The 26,370-nt window shown below is 34.5% G+C and overlaps 1 protein-coding gene across 1 annotated transcript in view; it reads right to left on the bottom strand.

Annotated features, from left to right (window-relative positions):
- The window catches only part of LOC145284021 (uncharacterized), a 70,280-nt gene extending 44,765 nt beyond the window's left edge, over positions 1-25,515 (bottom strand). Inside the window, exons 1-5 of the mRNA XM_080133110.1 lie at positions 25,391-25,515; positions 24,696-24,752; positions 21,794-21,850; positions 13,776-13,832; positions 9,892-9,948 (exon numbers count right to left, since the gene is read on the bottom strand). The gene's annotated coding sequence lies outside the window, so the exon portion shown is untranslated. The remainder of the gene's footprint in view (positions 1-9,891; positions 9,949-13,775; positions 13,833-21,793; positions 21,851-24,695; positions 24,753-25,390) is intronic.
- Positions 25,516-26,370: the final 855 nt, after the last annotated feature.

Below are 26,370 nucleotides of genomic sequence, written 5' to 3'. Positions count from 1 at the left end.
ACAAGAACGTGTCACCCTCAGGGCAAATGTCACATAGTTGATATTTTGTAATTACACATATCCCCTCAAAAAAGGACCCTCCAAAGAGGTGACCATAAAGTGGGTGGTCATTTTATGTTAGTTGATATAGAAAAGTGATCCCTGCTTTTTGAAACAAGAACGTGTCACCCTCAGGGCAAATGTCACATAGTTGATATTTTGTAATTACACATATCCCCTCAAAAAAGGACCCTCCAAAGAGGTGACCATAAAGTGGGTGGTCATTTTATGTTAGTTGATATAGAAAAGAGATCCCTGCTTTTTGAAACAAGAACGTGTCACCCTCAGGGCAAATGTCACATAGTTGATATTTTGTAATTACACATATCCCCTCAAAAAAGGACCCTCCAAAGAGGTGACCATAAAGTGGGTGGTCATTTTATGTTAGTTGATATAGAAAAGTGATCCCTGCTTTTTGAAACAAGAACGTGTCACCCTCAGGGCAAATGTCACATAGTTGATATTTTGTAATTACACATATCCCCTCAAAAAAGGACCCTCCAAAGAGGTGACCATAAAGTGGGTGGTCATTTTATGTTAGTTGATACAGAAAAGTGATCCCTGCTTTTTGAAACAAGAACGTGTCACCCTCAGGGCAAATGTCACATAGTTGATATTTTGTAATTACACATATCCCCTCAAAACAGGACCCTCCAAAGAGGTGACCATAAAGTGGGTGGTCATTTTATGTTAGTTGATACAGAAAAGTGATCCCTGCTTTTTGAAACAAGAACGTGTCACCCTCAGGGCAAATGTCACATAGTTGATATTTTGTAATTACACATATCCCCTCAAAAAAGGACCCTCCAAAGAGGTGACCATAAAGTGGGTGGTCATTTTATGTTAGTTGATACAGAAAAGTGATCCCTGCTTTTTGAAACAAGAACGTGTCACCCTCAGGGCAAATGTCACATAGTTGATATTTTGTAATTACACATATCCCCTCAAAAAAGGACCCTCCAAAGAGGTGACCATAAAGTGGGTGGTCATTTTATGTTAGTTGATACAGAAAAGTGATCCCTGCTTTTTGAAACAAGAACGTGTCACCCTCAGGGCAAATGTCACATAGTTGATATTTTGTAATTACACATATCCCCTCAAAACAGGACCCTCCAAAGAGGTGACCATAAAGTGGGTGGTCATTTTATGTTAGTTGATACAGAAAAGTGATCCCTGCTTTTTGAAACAAGAACGTGTCACCCTCAGGGCAAATGTCACATAGTTGATATTTTGTAATTACACATATCCCCTCAAAAAAGGACCCTCCAAAGAGGTGACCATAAAGTGGGTGGTCATTTTATGTTAGTTGATACAGAAAAGTGATCCCTGCTTTTTGAAACAAGAACGTGTCACCCTCAGGGCAAATGTCACATAGTTGATATTTTGTAATTACACATATCCCCTCAAAACAGGACCCTCCAAAGAGGTGACCATAAAGTGGGTGGTCATTTTATGTTAGTTGATACAGAAAAGTGATCCCTGCTTTTTGAAACAAGAACGTGTCACCCTCAGGGCAAATGTCACATAGTTGATATTTTGTAATTACACATATCCCCTCAAAAAAGGACCCTCCAAAGAGGTGACCATAAAGTGGGTGGTCATTTTATGTTAGTTGATACAGAAAAGTGATCCCTGCTTTTTGAAACAAGAACGTGTCACCCTCAGGGCAAATGTCACATAGTTGATATTTTGTAATTACACATATCCCCTCAAAAAAGGACCCTCCAAAGAGGTGACCATAAAGTGGGTGGTCATTTTATGTTAGTTGATACAGAAAAGTGATCCCTGCTTTTTGAAACAAGAACGTGTCACCCTCAGGGCAAATGTCACATAGTTGATATTTTGTAATTACACATATCCCCTCAAAAAAGGACCCTCCAAAGAGGTGACCATAAAGTGGGTGGTCATTTTATGTTAGTTGATATAGAAAAGTGATCCCTGCTTTTTGAAACAAGAACGTGTCACCCTCAGGGCAAATGTCACATAGTTGATATTTTGTAATTACACATATCCCCTCAAAACAGGACCCTCCAAAGAGGTGACCATAAAGTGGGTGGTCATTTTATGTTAGTTGATATAGAAAAGTGATCCCTGCTTTTTGAAACAAGAACGTGTCACCCTCAGGGCAAATGTCACATAGTTGATATTTTGTAATTACACATATCCCCTCAAAAAAGGACCCTCCAAAGAGGTGACCATAAAGTGGGTGGTCATTTTATGTTAGTTGATATAGAAAAGTGATCCCTGCTTTTTGAAACAAGAACGTGTCACCCTCAGGGCAAATGTCACATAGTTGATATTTTGTAATTACACATATCCCCTCAAAAAAGGACCCTCCAAAGAGGTGACCATAAAGTGGGTGGTCATTTTATGTTAGTTGATATAGAAAAGTGATCCCTGCTTTTTGAAACAAGAACGTGTCACCCTCAGGGCAAATGTCACATAGTTGATATTTTGTAATTACACATATCCCCTCAAAAAAGGACCCTCCAAAGAGGTGACCATAAAGTGGGTGGTCATTTTATGTTAGTTGATATAGAAAAGTGATCCCTGCTTTTTGAAACAAGAACGTGTCACCCTCAGGGCAAATGTAACATAGTTGATATTTTGTAATTACACATATCCCCTCAAAAAAGGACCCTCCAAAGAGGTGACCATAAAGTGGGTGGTCATTTTATGTTAGTTGATATAGAAAAGTGATCCCTGCTTTTTGAAACAAGAACGTGTCACCCTCAGGGCAAATGTTACATAGTTGATATTTTGTAATTACACATATCCCCTCAAAAAAGGACCCTCCAAAGAGGTGACCATAAAGTGGGTGGTCATTTTATGTTAGTTGATACAGAAAAGTGATCCCTGCTTTTTGAAACAAGAACGTGTCACCCTCAGGGCAAATGTCACATAGTTGATATTTTGTAATTACACATATCCCCTCAAAACAGGACCCTCCAAAGAGGTGACCATAAAGTGGGTGGTCATTTTATGTTAGTTGATATAGAAAAGTGATCCCTGCTTTTTGAAACAAGAACGTGTCACCCTCAGGGCAAATGTCACATAGTTGATATTTTGTAATTACACATATCCCCTCAAAAAAGGACCCTCCAAAGAGGTGACCATAAAGTGGGTGGTCATTTTATGTTAGTTGATATAGAAAAGTGATCCCTGCTTTTTGAAACAAGAACGTGTCACCCTCAGGGCAAATGTCACATAGTTGATATTTTGTAATTACACATATCCCCTCAAAAAAGGACCCTCCAAAGAGGTGACCATAAAGTGGGTGGTCATTTTATGTTAGTTGATACAGAAAAGTGATCCCTGCTTTTTGAAACAAGAACGTGTCACCCTCAGGGCAAATGTCACATAGTTGATATTTTGTAATTACACATATCCCCTCAAAACAGGACCCTCCAAAGAGGTGACCATAAAGTGGGTGGTCATTTTATGTTAGTTGATATAGAAAAGTGATCCCTGCTTTTTGAAACAAGAACGTGTCACCCTCAGGGCAAATGTCACATAGTTGATATTTTGTAATTACACATATCCCCTCAAAAAAGGACCCTCCAAAGAGGTGACCATAAAGTGGGTGGTCATTTTATGTTAGTTGATATAGAAAAGTGATCCCTGCTTTTTGAAACAAGAACGTGTCACCCTCAGGGCAAATGTCACATAGTTGATATTTTGTAATTACACATATCCCCTCAAAAAAGGACCCTCCAAAGAGGTGACCATAAAGTGGGTGGTCATTTTATGTTAGTTGATACAGAAAAGTGATCCCTGCTTTTTGAAACAAGAACGTGTCACCCTCAGGGCAAATGTCACATAGTTGATATTTTGTAATTACACATATCCCCTCAAAACAGGACCCTCCAAAGAGGTGACCATAAAGTGGGTGGTCATTTTATGTTAGTTGATATAGAAAAGTGATCCCTGCTTTTTGAAACAAGAACGTGTCACCCTCAGGGCAAATGTCACATAGTTGATATTTTGTAATTACACACATCCCCTCAAAATAGGACCCTCCAAAGAGGTGACCATAAAGTGGGTAGTCATTTTATGTTAGTTGATATAGAAAAGTGATCCCTGCTTTTTTAAACAAGAACGTGTCACCCTCAGGGCAAATGTCACATAGTTGATATTTTGTAATTACACATATCCCCTCAAAAAAGGACCCTCCAAAGAGGTGACCATAAAGTGGGTGGTCATTTTATGTTAGTTGATATAGAAAAGTGATCCCTGCTTTTTGAAACAAGAACGTGTCACCCTCAGGGCAAATGTAACATAGTTGATATTTTGTAATTACACATATCCCCTCAAAAAAGGACCCTCCAAAGAGGTGACCATAAAGTGGGTGGTCATTTTATGTTAGTTGATATAGAAAAGTGATCCCTGCTTTTTGAAACAAGAACGTGTCACCCTCAGGGCAAATGTCACATAGTTGATATTTTGTAATTACACATATCCCCTCAAAAAAGGACCCTCCAAAGAGGTGACCATAAAGTGGGTGGTCATTTTATGTTAGTTGATATAGAAAAGTGATCCCTGCTTTTTGAAACAAGAACGTGTCACCCTCAGGGCAAATGTCACATAGTTGATATTTTGTAATTACACATATCCCCTCAAAAAAGGACCCTCCAAAGAGGTGACCATAAAGTGGGTGGTCATTTTATGTTAGTTGATATAGAAAAGTGATCCCTGCTTTTTGAAACAAGGACGTGTCACCCTCAGGGCAAATGTCACATAGTTGATATTTTGTAATTACACATATCCCCTCAAAAAAGGACCCTCCAAAGAGGTGACCATAAAGTGGGTGGTCATTTTATGTTAGTTGATATAGAAAAGTGATCCCTGCTTTTTGAAACAAGAACGTGTCACCCTCAGGGCAAATGTCACATAGTTGATATTTTGTAATTACACATATCCGCTCAAAAAAGGACCCTCCAAAGAGGTGACCATAAAGTGGGTGGTCATTTTATGTTAGTTGATATAGAAAAGTGATCCCTGCTTTTTGAAACAAGAACGTGTCACCCTCAGGGCAAATGTCACATAGTTTATATTTTGTAATTACACATATCCCCTCAAAAAAGGACCCTCCAAAGAGGTGACCATAAAGTGGGTGGTCATTTTATGTTAGTTGATATAGAAAAGTGATCCCTGCTTTTTGAAACAAGAACGTGTCACCCTCAGGGCAAATGTCACATAGTTGATATTTTGTAATTACACATATCCGCTCAAAAAAGGACCCTCCAAAGAGGTGACCATGAAGTGGGTGGTCATTTTATGTTAGTTGATACAGAAAAGTGATCCCTGCGTTTTGAAACAAGAACGTGTCACCCTCAGGGCAAATGTCACATAGTTGATATTTTGTAATTACACATATCCCCTCAAAACAGGACCCTCCAAAGAGGTGACCATAAAGTGGGTGGTCATTTTATGTTAGTTGATATAGAAAAGTGATCCCTGCTTTTTGAAACAAGAACGTGTCACCCTCAGGGCAAATGTCACATAGTTGATATTTTGTAATTACACATATCCCCTCAAAAAAGGACCCTCCAAAGAGGTGACCATAAAGTGGGTGGTCATTTTATGTTAGTTGATATAGAAAAGTGATCCCTGCTTTTTGAAACAAGAACGTGTCACCCTCAGGGCAAATGTCACATAGTTGATATTTTGTAATTACACATATCCCCTCAAAAAAGGACCCTCCAAAGAGGTGACCATAAAGTGGGTGGTCATTTTATGTTAGTTGATATAGAAAAGTGATCCCTGCTTTTTGAAACAAGAACGTGTCACCCTCAGGGCAAATGTCACATAGTTGATATTTTGTAATTACACATATCCCCTCAAAAAAGGACCCTCCAAAGAGGTGACCATAAAGTGGGTGGTCATTTTATGTTAGTTGATACAGAAAAGTGATCCCTGCTTTTTGAAACAAGAACGTGTCACCCTCAGGGCAAATGTCACATAGTTGATATTTTGTAATTACACATATCCCCTCAAAACAGGACCCTCCAAAGAGGTGACCATAAAGTGGGTGGTCATTTTATGTTAGTTGATATAGAAAAGTGATCCCTGCTTTTTGAAACAAGACGTGTCACCCTCAGGGCAAATGTCACATAGTTGATATTTTGTAATTACACATATCCCCTCAAAAAAGGACCCTCCAAAGAGGTGACCATAAAGTGGGTGGTCATTTTATGTTAGTTGATATAGAAAAGTGATCCCTGCTTTTTGAAACAAGAACGTGTCACCCTCAGGGCAAATGTCACATAGTTGATATTTTGAAATTACACATATCCCCTCAAAAAAGGACCCTCCAAAGAGGTGACCATAAAGTGGGTGGTCATTTTATGTTAGTTGATATAGAAAAGTGATCCCTGCTTTTTGAAACAAGAACGTGTCACCCTCAGGGCAAATGTCACATAGTTGATATTTTGTAATTACACATATCCCCTCAAAAAAGGACCCTCCAAAGAGGTTACCATAAAGTGGGTGGTCATTTTATGTTAGTTGATATAGAAAAGTGATCCCTGCTTTTTGAAACAAGAACGTGTCACCCTCAGGGCAAATGTCACATAGTTGATATTTTGTAATTACACATATCCCCTCAAAAAAGGACCCTCCAAAGAGGTGACCATAAAGTGGGTGGTCATTTTATGTTAGTTGATACAGAAAAGTGATCCCTGCTTTTTGAAACAAGAACGTGTCACCCTCAGGGCAAATGTCACATAGTTGATATTTTGTAATTACACATATCCCCTCAAAACAGGACCCTCCAAAGAGGTGACCATAAAGTGGGTGGTCATTTTATGTTAGTTGATATAGAAAAGTGATCCCTGCTTTTTGAAACAAGAACGTGTCACCCTCAGGGCAAATGTCACATAGTTGATATTTTGTAATTACACATATCCCCTCAAAAAAGGACCCTCCAAAGAGGTGACCATAAAGTGGGTGGTCATTTTATGTTAGTTGATATAGAAAAGTGATCCCTGCTTTTTGAAACAAGAACGTGTCACCCTCAGGGCAAATGTCACATAGTTGATATTTTGTAATTACACATATCCCCTCAAAAAAGGACCCTCCAAAGAGGTGACCATAAAGTGGGTGGTCATTTTATGTTAGTTGATACAGAAAAGTGATCCCTGCTTTTTGAAACAAGAACGTGTCACCCTCAGGGCAAATGTCACATAGTTGATATTTTGTAATTACACATATCCCCTCAAAACAGGACCCTCCAAAGAGGTGACCATAAAGTGGGTGGTCATTTTATGTTAGTTGATATAGAAAAGTAATCCCTGCTTTTTGAAACAAGAACGTGTCACCCTCAGGGCAAATGTCACATAGTTGATATTTTGTAATTACACATATCCCCTCAAAAATGGACCCTCCAAAGAGGTGACCATAAAGTGGGTGGTCATTTTATATTAGTTGATATAGAAAAGTGATCCCTGCTTTTTGAAACAAGAACGTGTCACCCTCAGGGCAAATGTCACATAGTTGATATTTTGTAATTACACATATCCCCTCAAAAAAGGACCCTCCAAAGAGGTGACCATAAAGTGGGTGGTCATTTTATGTTAGTTGATATAGAAAAGTGATCCCTGCTTTTTGAAACAAGAACGTGTCACCCTCAGGGCAAATGTCACATAGTTGATATTTTGTAATTACACATATCCCCTCAAAAAAGGACCCTCCAAAGAGGTGACCATAAAGTGGGTGGTCATTTTATGTTAGTTGATATAGAAAAGTGATCCCTGCTTTTTGAAACAAGAACGTGTCACCCTCAGGGCAAATGTCACATAGTTGATATTTTGTAATCACACATATCCGCTCAAAAAAGGACCCTCCAAAGAGGTGACCATAAAGTGGGTGGTCATTTTATGTTAGTTGATATAGAAAAGTGATCCCTGCTTTTTGAAACAAGAACGTGTCACCCTCAGGGCAAATGTCACATAGTTGATATTTTGTAATTACACATATCCCCTCAAAAAAGGACCCTCCAAAGAGGTGACCATAAAGTGGGTGGTCATTTTATGTTAGTTGATACAGAAAAGTGATCCCTGCTTTTTGAAACAAGAACGTGTCACCCTCAGGGCAAATGTCACATAGTTGATATTTTGTAATTACACATATCCCCTCAAAAAAGGACCCTCCAAAGAGGTGACCATAAAGTGGGTGGTCATTTTATGTTAGTTGATATAGAAAAGTGATCCCTGCTTTTTGAAACAAGAACGTGTCACCCTCAGGGCAAATGTCACATAGTTGATATTTTGTAATTACACATATCCCCTCAAAAAAGGACCCTCCAAAGAGGTGACCATAAAGTGGGTGGTCATTTTATGTTAGTTGATATAGAAAAGTGATCCCTGCTTTTTGAAACAAGAACGTGTCACCCTCAGGGCAAATGTCACATAGTTGATATTTTGTAATTACACATATCCCCTCAAAAAAGGACCCTCCAAAGAGGTGACCATAAAGTGGGTGGTCATTTTATGTTAGTTGATATAGAAAAGTGATCCCTGCTTTTTGAAACAAGAACGTGTCACCCTCAGGGCAAATGTCACATAGTTGATATTTTGTAATTACACATATCCCCTCAAAAAAGGACCCTCCAAAGAGGTGACCATAAAGTGGGTGGTCATTTTATGTTAGTTGATATAGAAAAGTGATCCCTGCTTTTTGAAACAAGAACGTGTCACCCTCAGGGCAAATGTCACATAGTTGATATTTTGTAATTACACATATCCCCTCAAAAAAGGACCCTCCAAAGAGGTGACCATAAAGTGGGTGGTCATTTTATGTTAGTTGATATAGAAAAGTGATCCCTGCTTTTTGAAACAAGAACGTGCCACCCTCAGGGCAAATGTCACATAGCTGATTACACAATTAAGGCCATTAGCTTTCCAATGACCTTTCATATGTTCAATTCTGGTCAATAGTTGAAAGAGATTTTTAACTTATAAATTTGTCTCAAAAAGTAGTATATCCATCTATATGTATCTATATATGTATCTATATGTATATGTATATACATAGATAGATTATATCTATTCTGGTAGCAAAATCGAATATTGAAATGCTATTTTGGGATTCATGGGATGAAACTACATAAAAATTTGCAAGAATTTTTATTATTATAATCTTATTTTATTTATTTATAGTTAACATTTTATGATAATTAGTAAAAGAGAACCATGTAGGTTCACTTTTACCAATTGTCATAAAATTTATAAAATATGCCCAAATTTGCCTATACTTATATATATATAGTGTCCAAGCAAGCCAGCTTTAGTTTAGCTGCTTTGGGATAAATTTTGCTTGTTTTTAGTTGTTTCTCTTGTAGCCTAGCCAAGCCAGTAATATATATATATATATATATATATATATATATATATATATATATATATATATATATATATATATAGATAGATGGATAGATCGATCGATCGATCGATCGATCGATAGATAGATAAAGTTTACTAAAAATTGTTTTTAGTTGTTTCTCTTGTAGCCTAGCCAAGCCAGTAATATATATATATATATATATATATATATATATATATATATATATATATATATATATATATATATATAGATAGATAGATAGATAGATAGATAGATAGATGGATAGATAGATCGATCGATAGATAGATAAAGTTTACTAAAAATTGCGTACTTTGCAGGCACAAATAATTGACTGTGCACTAATCTCTTTAAATATTTATTATTAAAATAACTCAAAGTTAGAGACATTATTTAATGCCTATATTTATCTATATTATTATTAATTTTTATTGATAAAATGTTAAGGACAAACTCTGTATGAAAAAGGTGAAAATATGATCAGTTACTTACAGGATTCTCGTCGTTCGGGAGAGAGGGTACCACATGAATCACACTAATTGAAGGAGCCTAAGAAACGCAGAAAAGAAATAAAAAAACTTTTCATTACCAATCGTTAAAATTCTGATTTGTTTTTGTAACATGGTTTCCAAAACAAAAGAATTTTATTTTAGTTGAAAATATTAGTATTTGAACGAAACTCTATGTAATGTTAAAATCCCCTACAACTTAACTTAATTGTTCTATAATACTTTCATGACTTTAGTCGGACATTTAAAAATAAATTTCTAATATATGTACATGGTGTTTAGTAAAATGTATAATTATTTCTGGGATTCACTGTGATGCAACAATTTTTTTAGTTTGTCACCGATCACCCTCTTCCTGCCTTCAGTCTTTGACTTCTGGATTTTTGGCTGTCATACCTTTTAAGAGCTGTGGAAATAATTATATCTACACACACACACACACACACACACACACACACACACAACCATATAGGTTCACTTTTACCAATTGTCATAAAATTTATAAAATATACCCAAATTTTCCTACACTCATATATATATATATATATATATATATATATATATATATATATATATATATATATATATATATATATAGTGTCCAAGCAAGCCAGTGGTAGTTTATCTACTTTGGGATAAATTTTGCTTGTTTTTTTCATAGTTTTTTCCCCTGTGGCCTTCCCAGAAAGTTTTTTTATTTTTTTTCATAATATTATTATTTTGTATTCCTGCACGTCACCAATTAAAAACGAATAAAAAAAAGTTATAAGCTTTTATACTTTTCGCATTCTTTTTTATTCATATATATATATATATATATATATATATATATATATATATATATATATATATATATATATATATAAACATATATATATATATATAGTAAGTGATAAAATATATATGGCGAATAATCTGCGTTTCGTTCACTCTAGGATTCCTCAGGCTTATATATATACTAGCATTCAAGCCCGGCGTTGCCCGGGTGTTTGGATGTGTATGTTGAGCAAACAAAAAAAAAGTGGTAGTAGGAAGGCGGGCTGGAACCCATATCATGAAGGAGGAAAAGAACAGAGAAAAAAAACCTGACGTTTTTGTTGTTACGACTACTGCCAAAACTGAAATGACTTACGTTTAAATTAAGGCTAGACAATCGAAAGGACGGGATGAAATTCAAAAATATCGGCGAAAAAGGCGCCGCCACATATTAAAAATGCCTAGTTGAAGGTGGAGATATTAATGTTTTTAGCCAATATTTCGATATTTGTCGTCTGAAAGGTCGAACTTCATAACGATACTGATCTTGGAAAATCCGTCGCCACTGTCAAAAGTCTTAGGCAAACATGCAAACATACATACATATATTTATAAATTGGTAACTAAAACTTTTCGACCCAAACCGATTAAAAGCTTACCCTATCTCTGAATACCCTTTATGTAAAATTTCAAATGTTTAGATCAGAAATTTTCTGAGTAATTTGGAAGAGATTGCAGAGGTCTATTTTTTTTAACTTTGACCCCTATTATGACTCCATAACATTTATTGTTTTGGGCTCAAATCAAGTTATTAAGTTAGATCCATGTCCAAGGAACCTATATCTAAAATTTCAATTGTTTAGACACAAAACTGTCAGAGGAGTTTTGTAGAGTTCTCAAAGGTCAAGTCGTTGAACTTTGACGCCTTAACAGTCAAATTCCTGTGTGAAAACAGATCAAAGATTTCCCCAAATCTCAATACCCTATATATCAATTTTAAGTCTGTAGACAGAATTAACGCGTAGGAAGATGTATACACACATGCACACACACACACACACACACACATACACACACACACATAGACACACACACATAGATAGATTAAACAAAAATATATACGTATAGATAAATATATATGGAAACAATTTTGTGTTTACTGTAAACTTTTTACGCAAATATTATGCAAGTATAAATCATGTAGAATATCTACATGAATATAATTACACAAAATTGTTAACTAAAGATGATCATCCCATAAGAAAACCGAAAAAAAAACTCATAAGGAATTAAGATTAATGTTTAAAAGAATATGCAAATTAACTAGATCTTTTGCTAGTGAATGCTATTCAACATCCCATATTTAAGAAAATTGTATTTTCTTTTTAAATAAATAGAAAAGAGGATTTTTAATATGAATATCAATACACACAAAAGAAAAACACATTTATAGGAGTATATATATATATATATATATATATTTATTGCATTTTCACTCCAAACAAGGCGTATTGCCAATTTGTTGTAGGAACCTACTATCAGGTACATAAGCATCAGGGGTACTGTGTAGGGAGTTGGGCAACAAAATGTGTGTTCACGTTACACTTAAACTTCTGCATGTCAGTACAGTTGGGGAAGCAGGGACCCGGAATGGAATTTCAAAGTCTAGTGGTTCTGGGGAAGAAACTACTGGAGTAAAAGGCTCTCTTATATCTAGGGATCTCTACCGTGAAGAGGTGGGATTTTGCTGCTTGTCGGGTTTGTCGGGGGTATATAACGTCGATGGGGTAGAAGTGCTTGCAGTTCGTCGGCGCATTCACCGTAAAAGTACTTGTAGAACAGGCAGAGGGATGCACCATTCCGTTGATGGGATAGAGGCTGAAGTTTAGATGCCAGTTCAAGACCTATCAGATTTGCGACTCTCTTTTGAACCTTATCTAGGAGCGAGAGACTAGTGGCAGATGCACCAGCCCAAATATGACAACAATACTCCATACATGGGCGAATGGTGGCATTATAGATGTATAGGATACTTTCGGTCGTTAATAGCTTTCTAGCACGGTAGAGAGAACCCACGATTTTCACAGCGGTCCTGGCAATGTTCTCAATGTAATTGCTCCTACTCATGTTTCCTGTCAATGTTAGGCTGACGAGTTTAAAAGATGTACTTTCAGAAAATGAGTCATTGGCCATTGCTATTGGTGATAGGCAAGGTTTCTTGTAATTATTGAAGGAAACAAGTTTAGTTCTGGCAGCATTGGATGTGACCATCCATTATTGTCCCCATTCCACTACGGATCGGAGGTCATCCTCTAATATTTCTGCCATTTCTTTAGATATGTGTTTATTTGTTTTCCTGTCGTGTCTGTTATAGAGTGTTGTGTCGTCAGCATATATACCCATCTCATAGACAATTATGTCAATGAGGTCATTTATGAATATAAAGAATAACAGAGGTCCAAGGATAGACCCCTGAGGCACTTCCGCATTTATATCATATTGTTTAGATGTACGACTGTCAAGGAAAACCTGGATTTTTCTCTTATCTTAGAAGGATTTAATTATTGTTATTATATATATATATATATATATATATATATATATATATATATACACTAAAAATTGCAGACTTTGCAGGCACAAATTATTAATCTATATACAAATTGTCTCCCTTGAATATATATATATCTCTCTCTATATATATATACATACATATTCAAGGGAGACAATTGGTATATAGATCATATAATTATTTGAAGTTATTTTTATATTCAAATATATATATATATATATTTATTTATTTCAATTAAAAAAAATAACTTCTAATAATTGTGATCTATATACAAATTGTCTTCCTTGAATATATATATATATATATATATATATATATATATATATATATATATATATATATATATATGCATATACACTAAAAATTGCAGACTTTGCAGGCACAAATTATTGACCGAGCACTACTCTCTTTTAAAATGTATTATTAGTTAGAGACATGATTTAATGCCTATATTAATCTATATTATTATTAATTTTTATTGATAAAATGTTAAGGACAAACTCTGTATGAAAATGGTGAAAGTATGATCAATTACTTACAGGATTCTCCTCGTTCGAGAGAGAGCGTATCACCTGAATCACACTCGTTGAAGGCGCCTAAGAAACGTGGAAAAGAAGTATAAAAATTTTTTCATTACCAATCGTTAAAATTCAGATGTTATTTCTAATATGGTTTCTAAAAAAAAATATATTTTTATTTCTTTCAAAACATATTAGTATTTGAACGAAACACCATGTTATGTTATGATTCCCCAATCTATTTTCATGCGTTTATAGGCTACAATCAGCATCCAAATGAATGCCTCGACGATAATTACGGTTTTCAAAAGGCGAACAATTAAAAGATACATCTGCCTTACTTAAAAATGCTAGGTTTATTTATGGTGTCTTTTACATATATAAAAAAAACACCCAATATTCTTCCTGATGAGGAGACTTTGTTTAATAAAAACGATATGTCAAAATTATTGTGTGTGGCTTAATGTCTATCACACTAAAAACATTGTTTCCGAAACGATCGTACAAATTATTGACTTTGTTGTTGTTCCTTCTTATGAAACAGATTTTTAATTTTTAATTCTAATTTAAATTTTAAATTGTCAATCACATTACTAAATATTAAAGTAGCTCTAAGATATTTGCCGATCAAGTTTATTATATATTTGAATTACAACAAGCACTGTTCTTTTATTGTATTTTAATTAAATTAGTAATTTTACTACCACAATTAAATACACTCTGCTCTTTAGACTACTGTTCTAACCCCCTTATATATATATATATATATATATATATATATATATATATATATATATATATATTCGGATATTTAAAAATAAATTTCCAATATATATACATGGTATTTAGAAAAATGTATACTTATTTATGGGATTCAATCTTATGCAACATCTTTTTAGTTTTTCATCATGATCATACTCTTCCTGCCTTTATTATTTTTTTAACTTGACATTTTTTAACCAGACGAAATGGAAAAAAATTTCCTTTAGGTTGTTTAATAGATAGTCTTTAAAATGATATCGTGTTAAAGAGCATCTCTCCTCTCTCTCTCTCTCTCTCTGGCTCTTTCATACTCTCTCTATTTTCTCTCTCTCTGTCTCTATTAGATAGTAGATCGAGAGAGAGAGGGAGAGGGTGGGAGGAGGTCAGAGAGATATTTTTGTAGTAAATCCACGTTGCAGGAAGTGACGTTTCATCTAACCGGATGTCATGTGATGCTACGTGGCAAGGTTGGTGAAACGTTGAGTCTCTCAGAAAATGCCAAGCCGAGCAGAAGTCTAAAATGGTTCTCTCCTAAGTAAGGGGGAGATGCGCGCCCCAGACGTGGGACGTGGTAGGTACCCACAGTGGAGACCATCGATGGCGACATCTGCAGATCATGCCTGGGAGAATAAAAGGTTGAACCCCCCCCCAAAAAAAAAGAAGAAATAACACTTGTAATATCTCTCTCTCATCGTCGTAAACTTTTTCTCTTCATTAGTAAAATGGACACGTCATCACCAGGGTACCAGTATCCTTCAAGTAAAGTGTCCAAAGTCCAAATCCGTTTCTTCTCCCTCCCTTATGTAACATATCTGTTATTTGGTGCCGTTGACCTTCTTGCCCTCGCATGGGGCATATATATCGAAACCTGGATTGCCACGGACATAACGAGAAAAAGAGATAACGAGGAAAAATAAAGACAAGAAGAGAAATTGAGGAAAAAGGAAGGAGAAAAAAACGGAGAAGAGACAGTGGAATAAAAAAAGAAAGAATAGTGAAAATGAAGAGAAAAAGAGAATAAATGAAGAACAGTGAAAAACGGGTAGAGAGAGAGAAAGATAGAGAGAGAGAGGAAGGAAGAAGAAGGAAAAAAGATAGCAAAGGCATGAAGAATACCATACGCATTTAGAAGAAAATTAAACTCCAAAATTAAAAATACGCTGTAAGCTTTGAAAACGACTGAAAAACAAAAGAGAAAAGAAAATTAATTTACCATATTAAAAATAAAAATAAAATTGAAAAACACAGAGAAAGAATTGAAAACACGGAGAAAGAAAAAAAAAACGTATATATATATTTAAATAGACAAGACAACACAAACGAACAATGTTGAAGCAAATGACATCGAGCTTGTCCACAGTTTATAAACCTGTCAGTCATTTGACATTGTTGAATTTAGCAAAGCGTTACAAAAATAAGGGACAGTGAACTTTTAAATGCATTCGGAATAGCAAGATGTCATTTTAGATTTGAAAAAAAAAAAAAAAGAAGAAATTATACTATTGTCGAAAGTATTAGGTGATAAATAAAAATCAGGTTGGTGATGTGGCATCCCTCCGGATTAATTTTAAGTAAATTATAATTATATGAATAGAATAGAAGCGGAACTTTTTAATTTAATTCTGTGGTTAATTGTAAAAGAATAATGATTTTTTTTTAGTTTCAGAAAACCCTTGAACTTTGCTTACGTGGACAATTTGATCTGTGATAATTTTGTTGAACTTTGCTGAAAGTTGTTAGTTATAAGTGAATTAATTAAGTATATATTAATTAAGTATTATTGAATATTGTTAAGTATTGTTGAGTTGCCATGTGTATTTTTCTGTATTTCTTTTTCTGTACTTTTGTTATCTTGTATTTGTATAGCAGATGGGGGCATCGATGGTCTTGCCACGTGGTGTCAATGTAATTTAATTTTTTAAAAATAAGATGATGACAGGATAGAGGTATATCAATTATCAATAATAATTTTTGAGATAACGGGATTATGCAAGGAAAACATAAATGAGAATTTTAAAATGGGATGATGTCGGAAGACAAAAGAATAAGGAATAAGGATTTTTTTTTTAATCGAAATACAGTAGTTGGACAGGCAGACGGTTTGCTGGATTATGAGTAATGAGGTCAGGAAGTCAGTCGGTATTTATTCTAGTTTCGAGGTGGTCATGTATACATATTTTTTTTGTTTGTTGTTTTGTTCTTGTAGTTTCGACAGATTTTTTTTGTTCCGGATGCGTAAGTCGGTGGAGGGCGGTACAGAACGTCCTCGTAATAAATTTAAAAAAAAAAATCCGTATTTTGGTAGGTGCTCAGGGAAGCACGAGATAGTTATAGAGAAATGGGCGATCTCTGTAACTAATATGGACAGTCGGAGGACATGTCCATTGTGTGTTGACCACACGGGGGGGGGGGTAAATGGGGTAGAATAAATAAAACCGACTTGATTACTCTTGGACCAATTAAGTATAGTCATAGAGGAGGTAAATTAATTAAGAACATTTGATGTGAAATGGTGAAGGTTTGGGATGGGATTTTTTTTGTTTTTGTTTTTGTGCTACCTAGGAGTAAAGAAGATTGTCCGTAAATCCTGAGATGTAAGTAGGAGGCAGATGGACCTCGATTTTGTGTTTTATTGTTGTTCGGCTAGGAGCCGTGAAATTATCGACCACGAGTAGTGTCGACCGGGAGCAAAGGATGCTCTGGAAGTCCCGAGATGGGTACGAAGAAGCCATGGGGTCATGAAGGAGTTTGACCTTGAAGAGCGCAGGGTAGCGCTACATGGCAATTTTATTGTTGTATTTATTTAATTTTGAGTTTATCGATTTATCGTAGGACAGTCTTCTTGCCAGCGGGTAGCGTATGTATTCCCTCCTTAGTTTAGTTAGTTAGTTATTAAAAATGTATGGCTTTGCCATACATTTTGATAAAAAAGGGGTGGAGGAAGAATTTTAGAAGTAAAATGTTACCCTATTGTGAATTAAAGGTACCAAATTTTAAAAAAAAACCATGCTGGGTGAATTTAATTGGTATTATTAAATTAAATTATTTTGGAATAGATTTGGTTGGTTTAGTTATATTTTAGGGACGTTTAGCGCGTAGTTGCATTTTTTTCATGAGAATTACAAGGCGATTAGGCTGTAGAAAGCAGTTTTTTCTGTTGTTTTATTTTTTTTATAAGCCACGGTATTGTCACAAATTAGAAAATTTGGCAGGGGAAATACTATTTTAGAGTAATGAGTACCCTGTTAAAACAATACTAGTGGTTCCAGTGAGTTGGAAGATGCCACGTATGCCCAAGCAACGGCAATAAGTCTTGTCCAACAAAAGTCTGGCGTGCGAGGTCGCGATAATTCCTCAGGGTACGGAGCGACTGGACAGTCGGTACCAAGCCTAATCACGGGGAGATAGAAGAAAGGGAAAGATGCAGATTACGTAAGAGACAAGATAGAGCCTTATTATTTTTTTTTATTTTTTTAGAGGAATGTGTGAGGGATATCTGGGTTGGAATCTTGGGACTTGCTGGGAATACGGAAAAATCACAAAGGGAAAGCTACTTAGTTAGAAATCGATGCGCAAGTAAGCTTTGGCGCATTAGTTAGAGAGTGATGATTCCGTATCTTGTCGGGTTCCAGGAACTCAAACAGGCTCCGAGTGAATCAGTGTGAAGGCGTATCTTGGCTTAGACCAACCAAGGGAGTTAGTAGAAGAGCTTTGTGAAGTCCCGAAGTAGTAGATTGAATAGAACAAAGCTCCAGTAATAGGACCACTCAGAGAAAGACGTCAGGGCATTACAGTAAAGGAAAAAAAACTGGGACTTAGGCCTATGCTGAAAGTCGAGAACGCGAGTGGGATGGTTGGGTCGGTAGAGCATCAGACTTTTAATCTGAGGGTCTGGGGTTCGAGTCCCCATGCGATAAAACTACCACCAACATGGAGCATCCGACGTTCTGGTCGTAATTGCGATATGCTGGCCCCATTTCGAAAAAGTGATCGAAAATGGAGTCTCCATTTGTTTGGCCAAGTGGTCCAAATAAAGAGCAGAGTCAGTGGAAAATATCCAACAATGCGACCGCCTAGACAAGATGTATATCTGCAAAGCTGTATCTTTGTCTAACTTGGAAGCAAGTTAATGTCGAGGAGGGACTTTCGAGAAGCAGCAGAAGGGTTGATAGTGTTGTAGAAGAGTACTGGTGCCTGATCTTTCTTGGAAAAGGGGTGAGTCCGGAAAGTGAAAGAATAAAGATGTACTTCGGACATAATTATTTTTTTTAGTTAGTTAGTTATTAAAAATGTATGGCTTGCCATACATTTTGATAAAAAAGGGGTGGAGGAATGTTAAAGAGCATCTCTCCTCTCTCTCTCTCTGGCTCTTTCATACTCTCTCTATTTTCTCTCTCTCTGTCTCTATTAGATAGTAGATCGAGAGAGAGGGAGAGGGTGGGAGGAGGTCAGAGAGATATTTTTGTAGTAAATCCACGTTGCAGGAAGTGACGTTTCATCTAACCGGATGTCATGTGATGCTACGTGGCAAGGTTGGTGAAACGTTGAGTCTCTCAGAAAATGCCAAGCCGAGCAGAAGTCTAAAATGGTTCTCTCCTAAGTAAGGGGGAGATGCGCGCCCCAGACGTGGGACGTGGTAGGTACCCACAGTGGAGACCATCGATGGCGACATCTGCAGATCATGCCTGGGAGAATAAAAGGTTGAAAACCCAACATCTGTCTTCATCTTGTGTATTCCGGCGAAAACAGCAAGAGAGCTCAACCCAGATGAAGACTCTCCCAGAGCAGCAAAACCAGGTATGAACTTCTATATATAAACACATACATCCACAAGTGTCCTAACCACCAGACAAACGGTTTAAAGGATCTTGGGTCCCGTTCTCTCGTCTCTTAACACTTGTAATATCTCTCTCTCTCTCATCGTCGTAAACTTCTTCTCTTCATTAGTAAAATGGACACGTCATCACCAGGGTACCAGTATCCCTCAAGTAAAGTGTCCAAGTCCAAATCCGTTTCTTCTCCCTCCCTTATGTAACAATCGGGCCACATGAATATTTTTGTGGAAATAATCATATATATATATATATATATATATATATATATATATATATATATATATGAAACATTTAATGTATTTTCAACATGCATTGTACAACATAAACTAATTTCTCTTCCCACCATAGCCATCATAATGTTAAGAAAAATTAATTCACTATTAGAAGATGAATCATTACAATTTCTTAATAAATACATAGTCTTGGTTAGTTATTAGGCAACGCTTGCTTCAACAGAAAATTCGTCATTACTGTGTTTCTTTTCCCACTACAGCCACCACCGACACTATAATTTCAAGCGAAATAATATTTCTAGAATAGGACTCAGCAGATATTTTAAATACATATGTAAACATTATTTCAGCATGGTCTGTATACCGAATGTCAGTTTATTATTTATTAAATTGTTAGGAAAAAATACAAAATAGTTTTTAAAAATACCTTCTTCTCCCTATATTAAGAATAACTTTCTAAACATTAACGATATTATTTCAGTAAGGTCCGTATTCCATATTGCCAACATTTCGGAAATTGACACCACCTCCTAAATTTCAACAATTGACATTAAACAAAACTTGATTCGAAATATTTATCATATATTATACCAACCCTCTTTTGGAAATAGTGTACGATTGTGAATATCTCCAGTATCAAATAATCTTTATACACTGTAAAATTTACTTTATGTATTAAACCAGAAAAAGGGGAGATATAGCATGAAAAATATTTAGAATCAAGTCTCCCCTTGCTGTTATTTCAGATCATTTGAAACCATAGCGGCAAGTTTTAGTCCCTCCTCCATCAAGGCCAGGGGTTTTGAGGAAATATTAGATATTTTGTAATTACACATATCCCCTCAAAAAAGGACCCTCCAAAGAGGTGACCATAAAGTGGGTGGTCATTTTATGTTAGTTGATATAGAAAAGTGATCCCTGCTTTTTGAAACAAGAACGTGTCACCCTCAGGGCAAATGTCACATAGTTGATATTTTGTAATTACACATATCCCCTCAAAAAAGGACCCTCCAAAGAGGTGACCATAAAGTGGGTGGTCATTTTATGTTAGTTGATATAGAAAAGTGATCCCTGCTTTTTGAAACAAGAACGTGTCACCCTCAGGGCAAATGTCACATAGTTGATATTTTGTAATTACACATATCCCCTCAAAAAAGGACCCTCCAAAGAGGTGACTATAAAGTGGGTGGTCATTTTATGTTAGTTGATATAGAAAAGTGATCCCTGTTTTTTGAAACAAGAACGTGTCACCCTCAGGGCAAATGTCACATAGCTGATTACACAATTAAGGCCATTAGCTTTCCAATGACCTTTCATATGTTTAATTCTGGTCAATAGTTGCAAGAGATTTTGAACTCATAAATTAGTCTCAAAAAGTGGTATATTCATCTATATGTATACATATAGATAGATTATATCTATTCTGGTAGCAAAAGCGAATATTGAAATGCTCATATTTTGGGATTCATGGGATGAAACTACATAAAAATTTGCAAGAATTTTTATTATTATAATCTTATTTTATTTATTTATAGTTAACATTTTATGATAATTAGTAAAAGAGAACCATGTAGGTTCACTTTTACCAATTGTCATAAAATTTATAAAATATGCCCAAATTTGCCTATACTTATATATATATAGTGTCCAAGCAAGCCAGCTTTAGTTTAGCTGCTTTGGGATAAATTTTGCTTGTTTTTAGTTGTTTCTCTTGTAGCCTAGCCAAGCCAGTAATATATATATATATATATATATATATATATATATATATATATATATATATATAGATAGATAGATAGATAGATGGATAGATCGATCGATCGATCGATCGATAGATAGATAAAGTTTACTAAAAATTGTTTTTAGTTGTTTCTCTTGTAGCCTAGCCAAGCCAGTAATATATATATATATATATATATATATATATATATATATATATATATATATATATATATAGATAGATAGATAGATAGATAGATGGATAGATCGATCGATCGATAGATAGATAAAGTTTACTAAAAATTGCGTACTTTGCAGGCACAAATAATTGACTGTGCCCTAATCTCTTTAAATATTTATTATTAAAATAACTCAAAGTTAGAGACATTATTTAATGCCTATATTTATCTATATTATTATTAATTTTTATTGATAAAATGTTAAGGACAAACTCTGTATGAAAAAGGTGAAAATATGATCAGTTACTTACAGGATTCTCGTCGTTCGGGAGAGAGGGTACTGCCTGAATCACACTAATTGAAGAAGCCTAAGAAACGTGGAAAAGAAATAAAAAAAACTTTTCATTACCAATCGTTCAAATTCTGATTTTTTTTGTAACATGGTTTCCAAAGCAAAAGAATTTTATTTTAGTTGAAAATATTAGTATTTGAACGAAACTCTATGTCGTGTTAAGATTCCCTACAACTTAACTTAATTGTTCTATAATACTTTCATGACTTTATAAATATATATATATATATATATATATATATATATATATATATATATATATATATATATTCGGACTTTATATATATATATATATATATTCGGACTTTATATATATATATATATATATATTATATTTATTATATATATATATATATATATATATTCGGACTTTATATATATATATATATATTATATTTATTATATATATATATTCGGACTTTATATATATATATATTATATATATTATATATATATATATATATATATATATATATATATATATATATATATATTCGGACATTGAAAAGTAAATTTCCAATATATGTACATGGTATTTAGTAATATGTATAATTATTTATGGGATTCACTGCGATGCAACAATTTTTTTTAGTTTGTCACCGATCACCCTTTCCTTCCTTCACTCTTTGACTTCTAGATTGGTGGCTGTCATGGCTCTTGAGAGCTGTGGAAATAATTATATCTACACACAAACACACACACACGGAACCATATAGGTTCACTTTTACCAACTGTCATAAAATATATATATAGTGTCCAAGCAAGCCAGCGTTAGTTTATCTGCTTTGGGATAAGTTTTGCTTGTTTTTGTTTCATAGTTTTCTCCCTTGTAGCCTTTCCAGGCTAGTAATATATATAGTAAGTTATAAAATATATATGCCGGTTAAGCTACACTGAATATTCCGCATTTCATCCACTCTAGGATTCCTCAGGCTTATATATATACTAAAATTAAAGCCCAGCGTTGCCCGGGTGTTCGGATGTGTATGTTGAGAAAAAAAAAAAAAGTGGTAGTAGGAAGGCAGGCTGGAACCCGTATCGTGAAGGAAGAAAAGAACAGAGAAAAAACCCCTAACGCCTTTGCTGTTACGACCGCTGCCAAACCTGAAGTGACTTACGTTTAAATTAAAGCTAGACAATCCAAAGTCTTAGGAAAACATGCAAACATACATACATACATGTATTTATATATTGGTAACTAAAACTTTTTGACCCAAACCGATTAAAAGCTTACCCTATCTCTGAATACCCTTTATGTAAAATTTCAAATGTTTAGACCAGAAATTGTCTGAGTAATTTGGTAGAGATTGCAGAGGTCAATTTTTTATTTAACTTTGACCCCTATTATGACCTCTTAACATTTATTGTTTTGGGCTCAAATCAAGTTATTAAGTTAGATCCATGTCCAAGGAACCTATATCTAAAATTTCAATTGTTTAGACACAGAAGTGTCGGAGTAGTTTAGTAGAGTTATCAAAGGTCAAATCGTTGAACGTTGACCCCTTAACAGCCAAATTTTTGTGTGAAAACCGATGAAAGATTTTCCCATATCTCAATACTATATATATCAAATTTTAAGTCTGTAGACTGAAAATTGAAAGAATTAATGCGTAGGAAAATGTAGACACACACACACACAGACACACACACACACACACACACAGATAGATTAAACAAAAATATATACGTATACATAAATATACATGAAAACAATTTTTTGTTTACTGTAAACTTTTTAGGCAAATATTATGCAAGTATAAATCATATAGAATATCTGCATGAATATAATTACACATAATAAAGATGATCCTCCCATAAGAAAACCGAAAAAAAAGTCATAAGAAATTAATTAAAATAAATGTTTATATAAGAATATGCAAATTACCTAGATCTTTTGCTAGTGAACACAATTCCACATCCAATACATTAGAAAATAGTACTTGTTCGTCAGAGCATTCACCGTAAAAGTACTTGTAGAACAGGCAGAGGGATGCAACGTTTCGTCGATGGGCAGAGGCTTAAGTTTAGATGACAGTTCAGGACCTATCAGATTGACGACTCTCTCTTTTGAACTTTGTCTAGGAGCGAGAGACTAGTGGCAGATACACCAGCCCAAATATGACAACAATACTCCATACATGGGCGAATGGTGGCATTATAGATGTATAGGATACTTTCGGTCGTTAATAGCTTTCTAGCACGGTAGAGAGAACCCACATTTTTCGCAGCGGTCCTTGCAATGTTCTCAATATAATTGTTCCAACTCATGTTTCCTGTGAACGTTAGGCGGAGGTGTTTAAAAGATGTACTTTCAGATAAAGAGTCATTGACCATTGTTATTGGTGGTAGGTAAGGTTTCTTGTAATTATTGAAGGAAACAAGTTTAGTCTTGGCAGCATTGAATGTGACCATCCATTTTTGCTCCATTCCACTACGGATCAGAGGTCATCCTCTAGTATTTCTGCCATTTCTTTTATGTGTTTATCTGTTTTCCTGTTGTGTCTGTTATAGAGTGTAGTGTCATCAACATATATACCCATCTCACAGACAATTTTGTCCGGGAGGTCATTTTTGAATATAAGGAATAACAGAGGCACTCCCGCATTTATATCATATTGTTTGGTGTACGACCGTCAAGGACAACCTGGATTTTTCTCTTATCTAAGAAGGATTTAATTATGTTATATAAATTGCATACTTTGCAGGCACAAATTATTGACCATGCACTAATCTCTTTTAAAATGTATTATTAGAGACATGATTTAATGCCTATATTTATCTATATTATTATTAATTTTTATTGATAAAATGTTAAAGACAAAATCTGTATGAAAAAGGTGAAAATATGATCAATTACTTACAGGATTCTCCTCCTTCGGGAGAGAGGGTATCGGCTGAATCACACTAGTTGACGGCGTCTAAGAAACGGAGAAAAGAAATATAAAAAAAATTTCATTACCAATCGTTAAAGTTCTGATTTTAGTTGAAAAGGTTTCTTGTAATTATTGAAGAAAACAAGTTTAGTTCTGGCAGCATTGAATGTGACCATCCATTTTTATCCCCATTCCACTACGGATCGGAGGTCATCCTCTAATTTTTCTGCCATTTCTTTAGATATGTGCTCATTTGTTTTCCTGTTGTGTCTGTTATAGAGTGTGGTGTCGTCAGCATATATATCCATCTTATAGACAATTTTGTCAGCGAGGTCATTTATGAATATCAGGAATAACAGAGGTCCAAGGATAGACCCCTGAGGCACTCCCGCATTTATATCATATTGTTTAGATTTATGACTGTCAAGGACAACCTGGATTTTTCTCTTATCTAAGAAGGATTTAAGTATGCTATTATATATATATATATATATATATATATATATATATATATATATATATATACTAAAAATTGCATACTTTGCAGACACAAATTATTGACCGTGTATTATTAGAGACAGGATTTAATGCCTATATTTATCTATATTATCATTAATTTTTATTGATAAAATGTTAAGGACAAACTCTTTATGAAAGAGGTGAAAATATGATCAGTTACTTACAGGATTCTTCTCGTTCGAGAGAGAGGCTAGCGCCTGAATCACACTAGTTGAAGAAGCCTAAGAAACGTGGAAACGAAATAAAAAAACTTTTCATTACCAATCGTTACAGCTCTGATGTTTTTTTGTAACTTGGTTTCCAAAACAAAAGAATTTTATTTTAATTGAAAATATTAGTATTTGAACGAAACGCTGTGTCATGTTACGATTCCCTACAACTTAACTTAATTGTTCTATAATACTTTCATGACTTTATATATATATATATATATATATATATATATATATATATATATATATATATATTCGGACTTTATATATATATATATATATATATATAATACTTTCATGGGATTCACTCTGATGCAACATTTTTTTTTAGTTTGTCAACATGATCACCCTCTTCCTGCCTTGAATCTTTGACTTCTGGATTGTTGGTTGCCATGGCTCTTATGAGCTGTGGAAATAATTATATGCACACACACACACACACACACACACACAAATTCTCACAATGATGAAATACGGGGTATTCTGTGTAGCTTAATTGCCATATATATTTTCATAACTTATTACCTAGCTCTATTAATGTATTGAGCACTGTTGAAGTACATACTGAAAATTTATGCATAAAATTATCCTTGTATATTAATTGATGTGATTAAATAAAATAGTAATATATATATATATATATATATATATATATATATATTATTAATAGTTTTTTAACTAAATTCTGATGCATCAAAATTCCTGTAATGTTCATATACGAATAAAATCAGAGTCAATAGCATGTATTCCAATTCCTGCTGTAGCTATTCATTTGAACCTCAAATAAAAATGGTCAGTCATTTCATAAATGTATAATCAATAAAATACTGAATTTTCAAGAATCTACGATCATTTTAAATTCCTGCACAGAAAACACCTGGAAACTTATTTAAGGCACCTCATATATATATATACGCATATCTCTCTCTCTC

Source organism: Euprymna scolopes, chromosome 8, assembly GCF_053919585.1.
Source record: "Euprymna scolopes isolate OS-2025 chromosome 8, ASM5391958v1, whole genome shotgun sequence".
Classification (NCBI taxonomy): Eukaryota; Metazoa; Mollusca; class Cephalopoda; order Sepiida; family Sepiolidae; genus Euprymna; species Euprymna scolopes.
The sequence above is the reverse complement of the archived record's forward strand: the minus strand, read 5'-3'. Positions and strand labels throughout refer to the sequence as shown.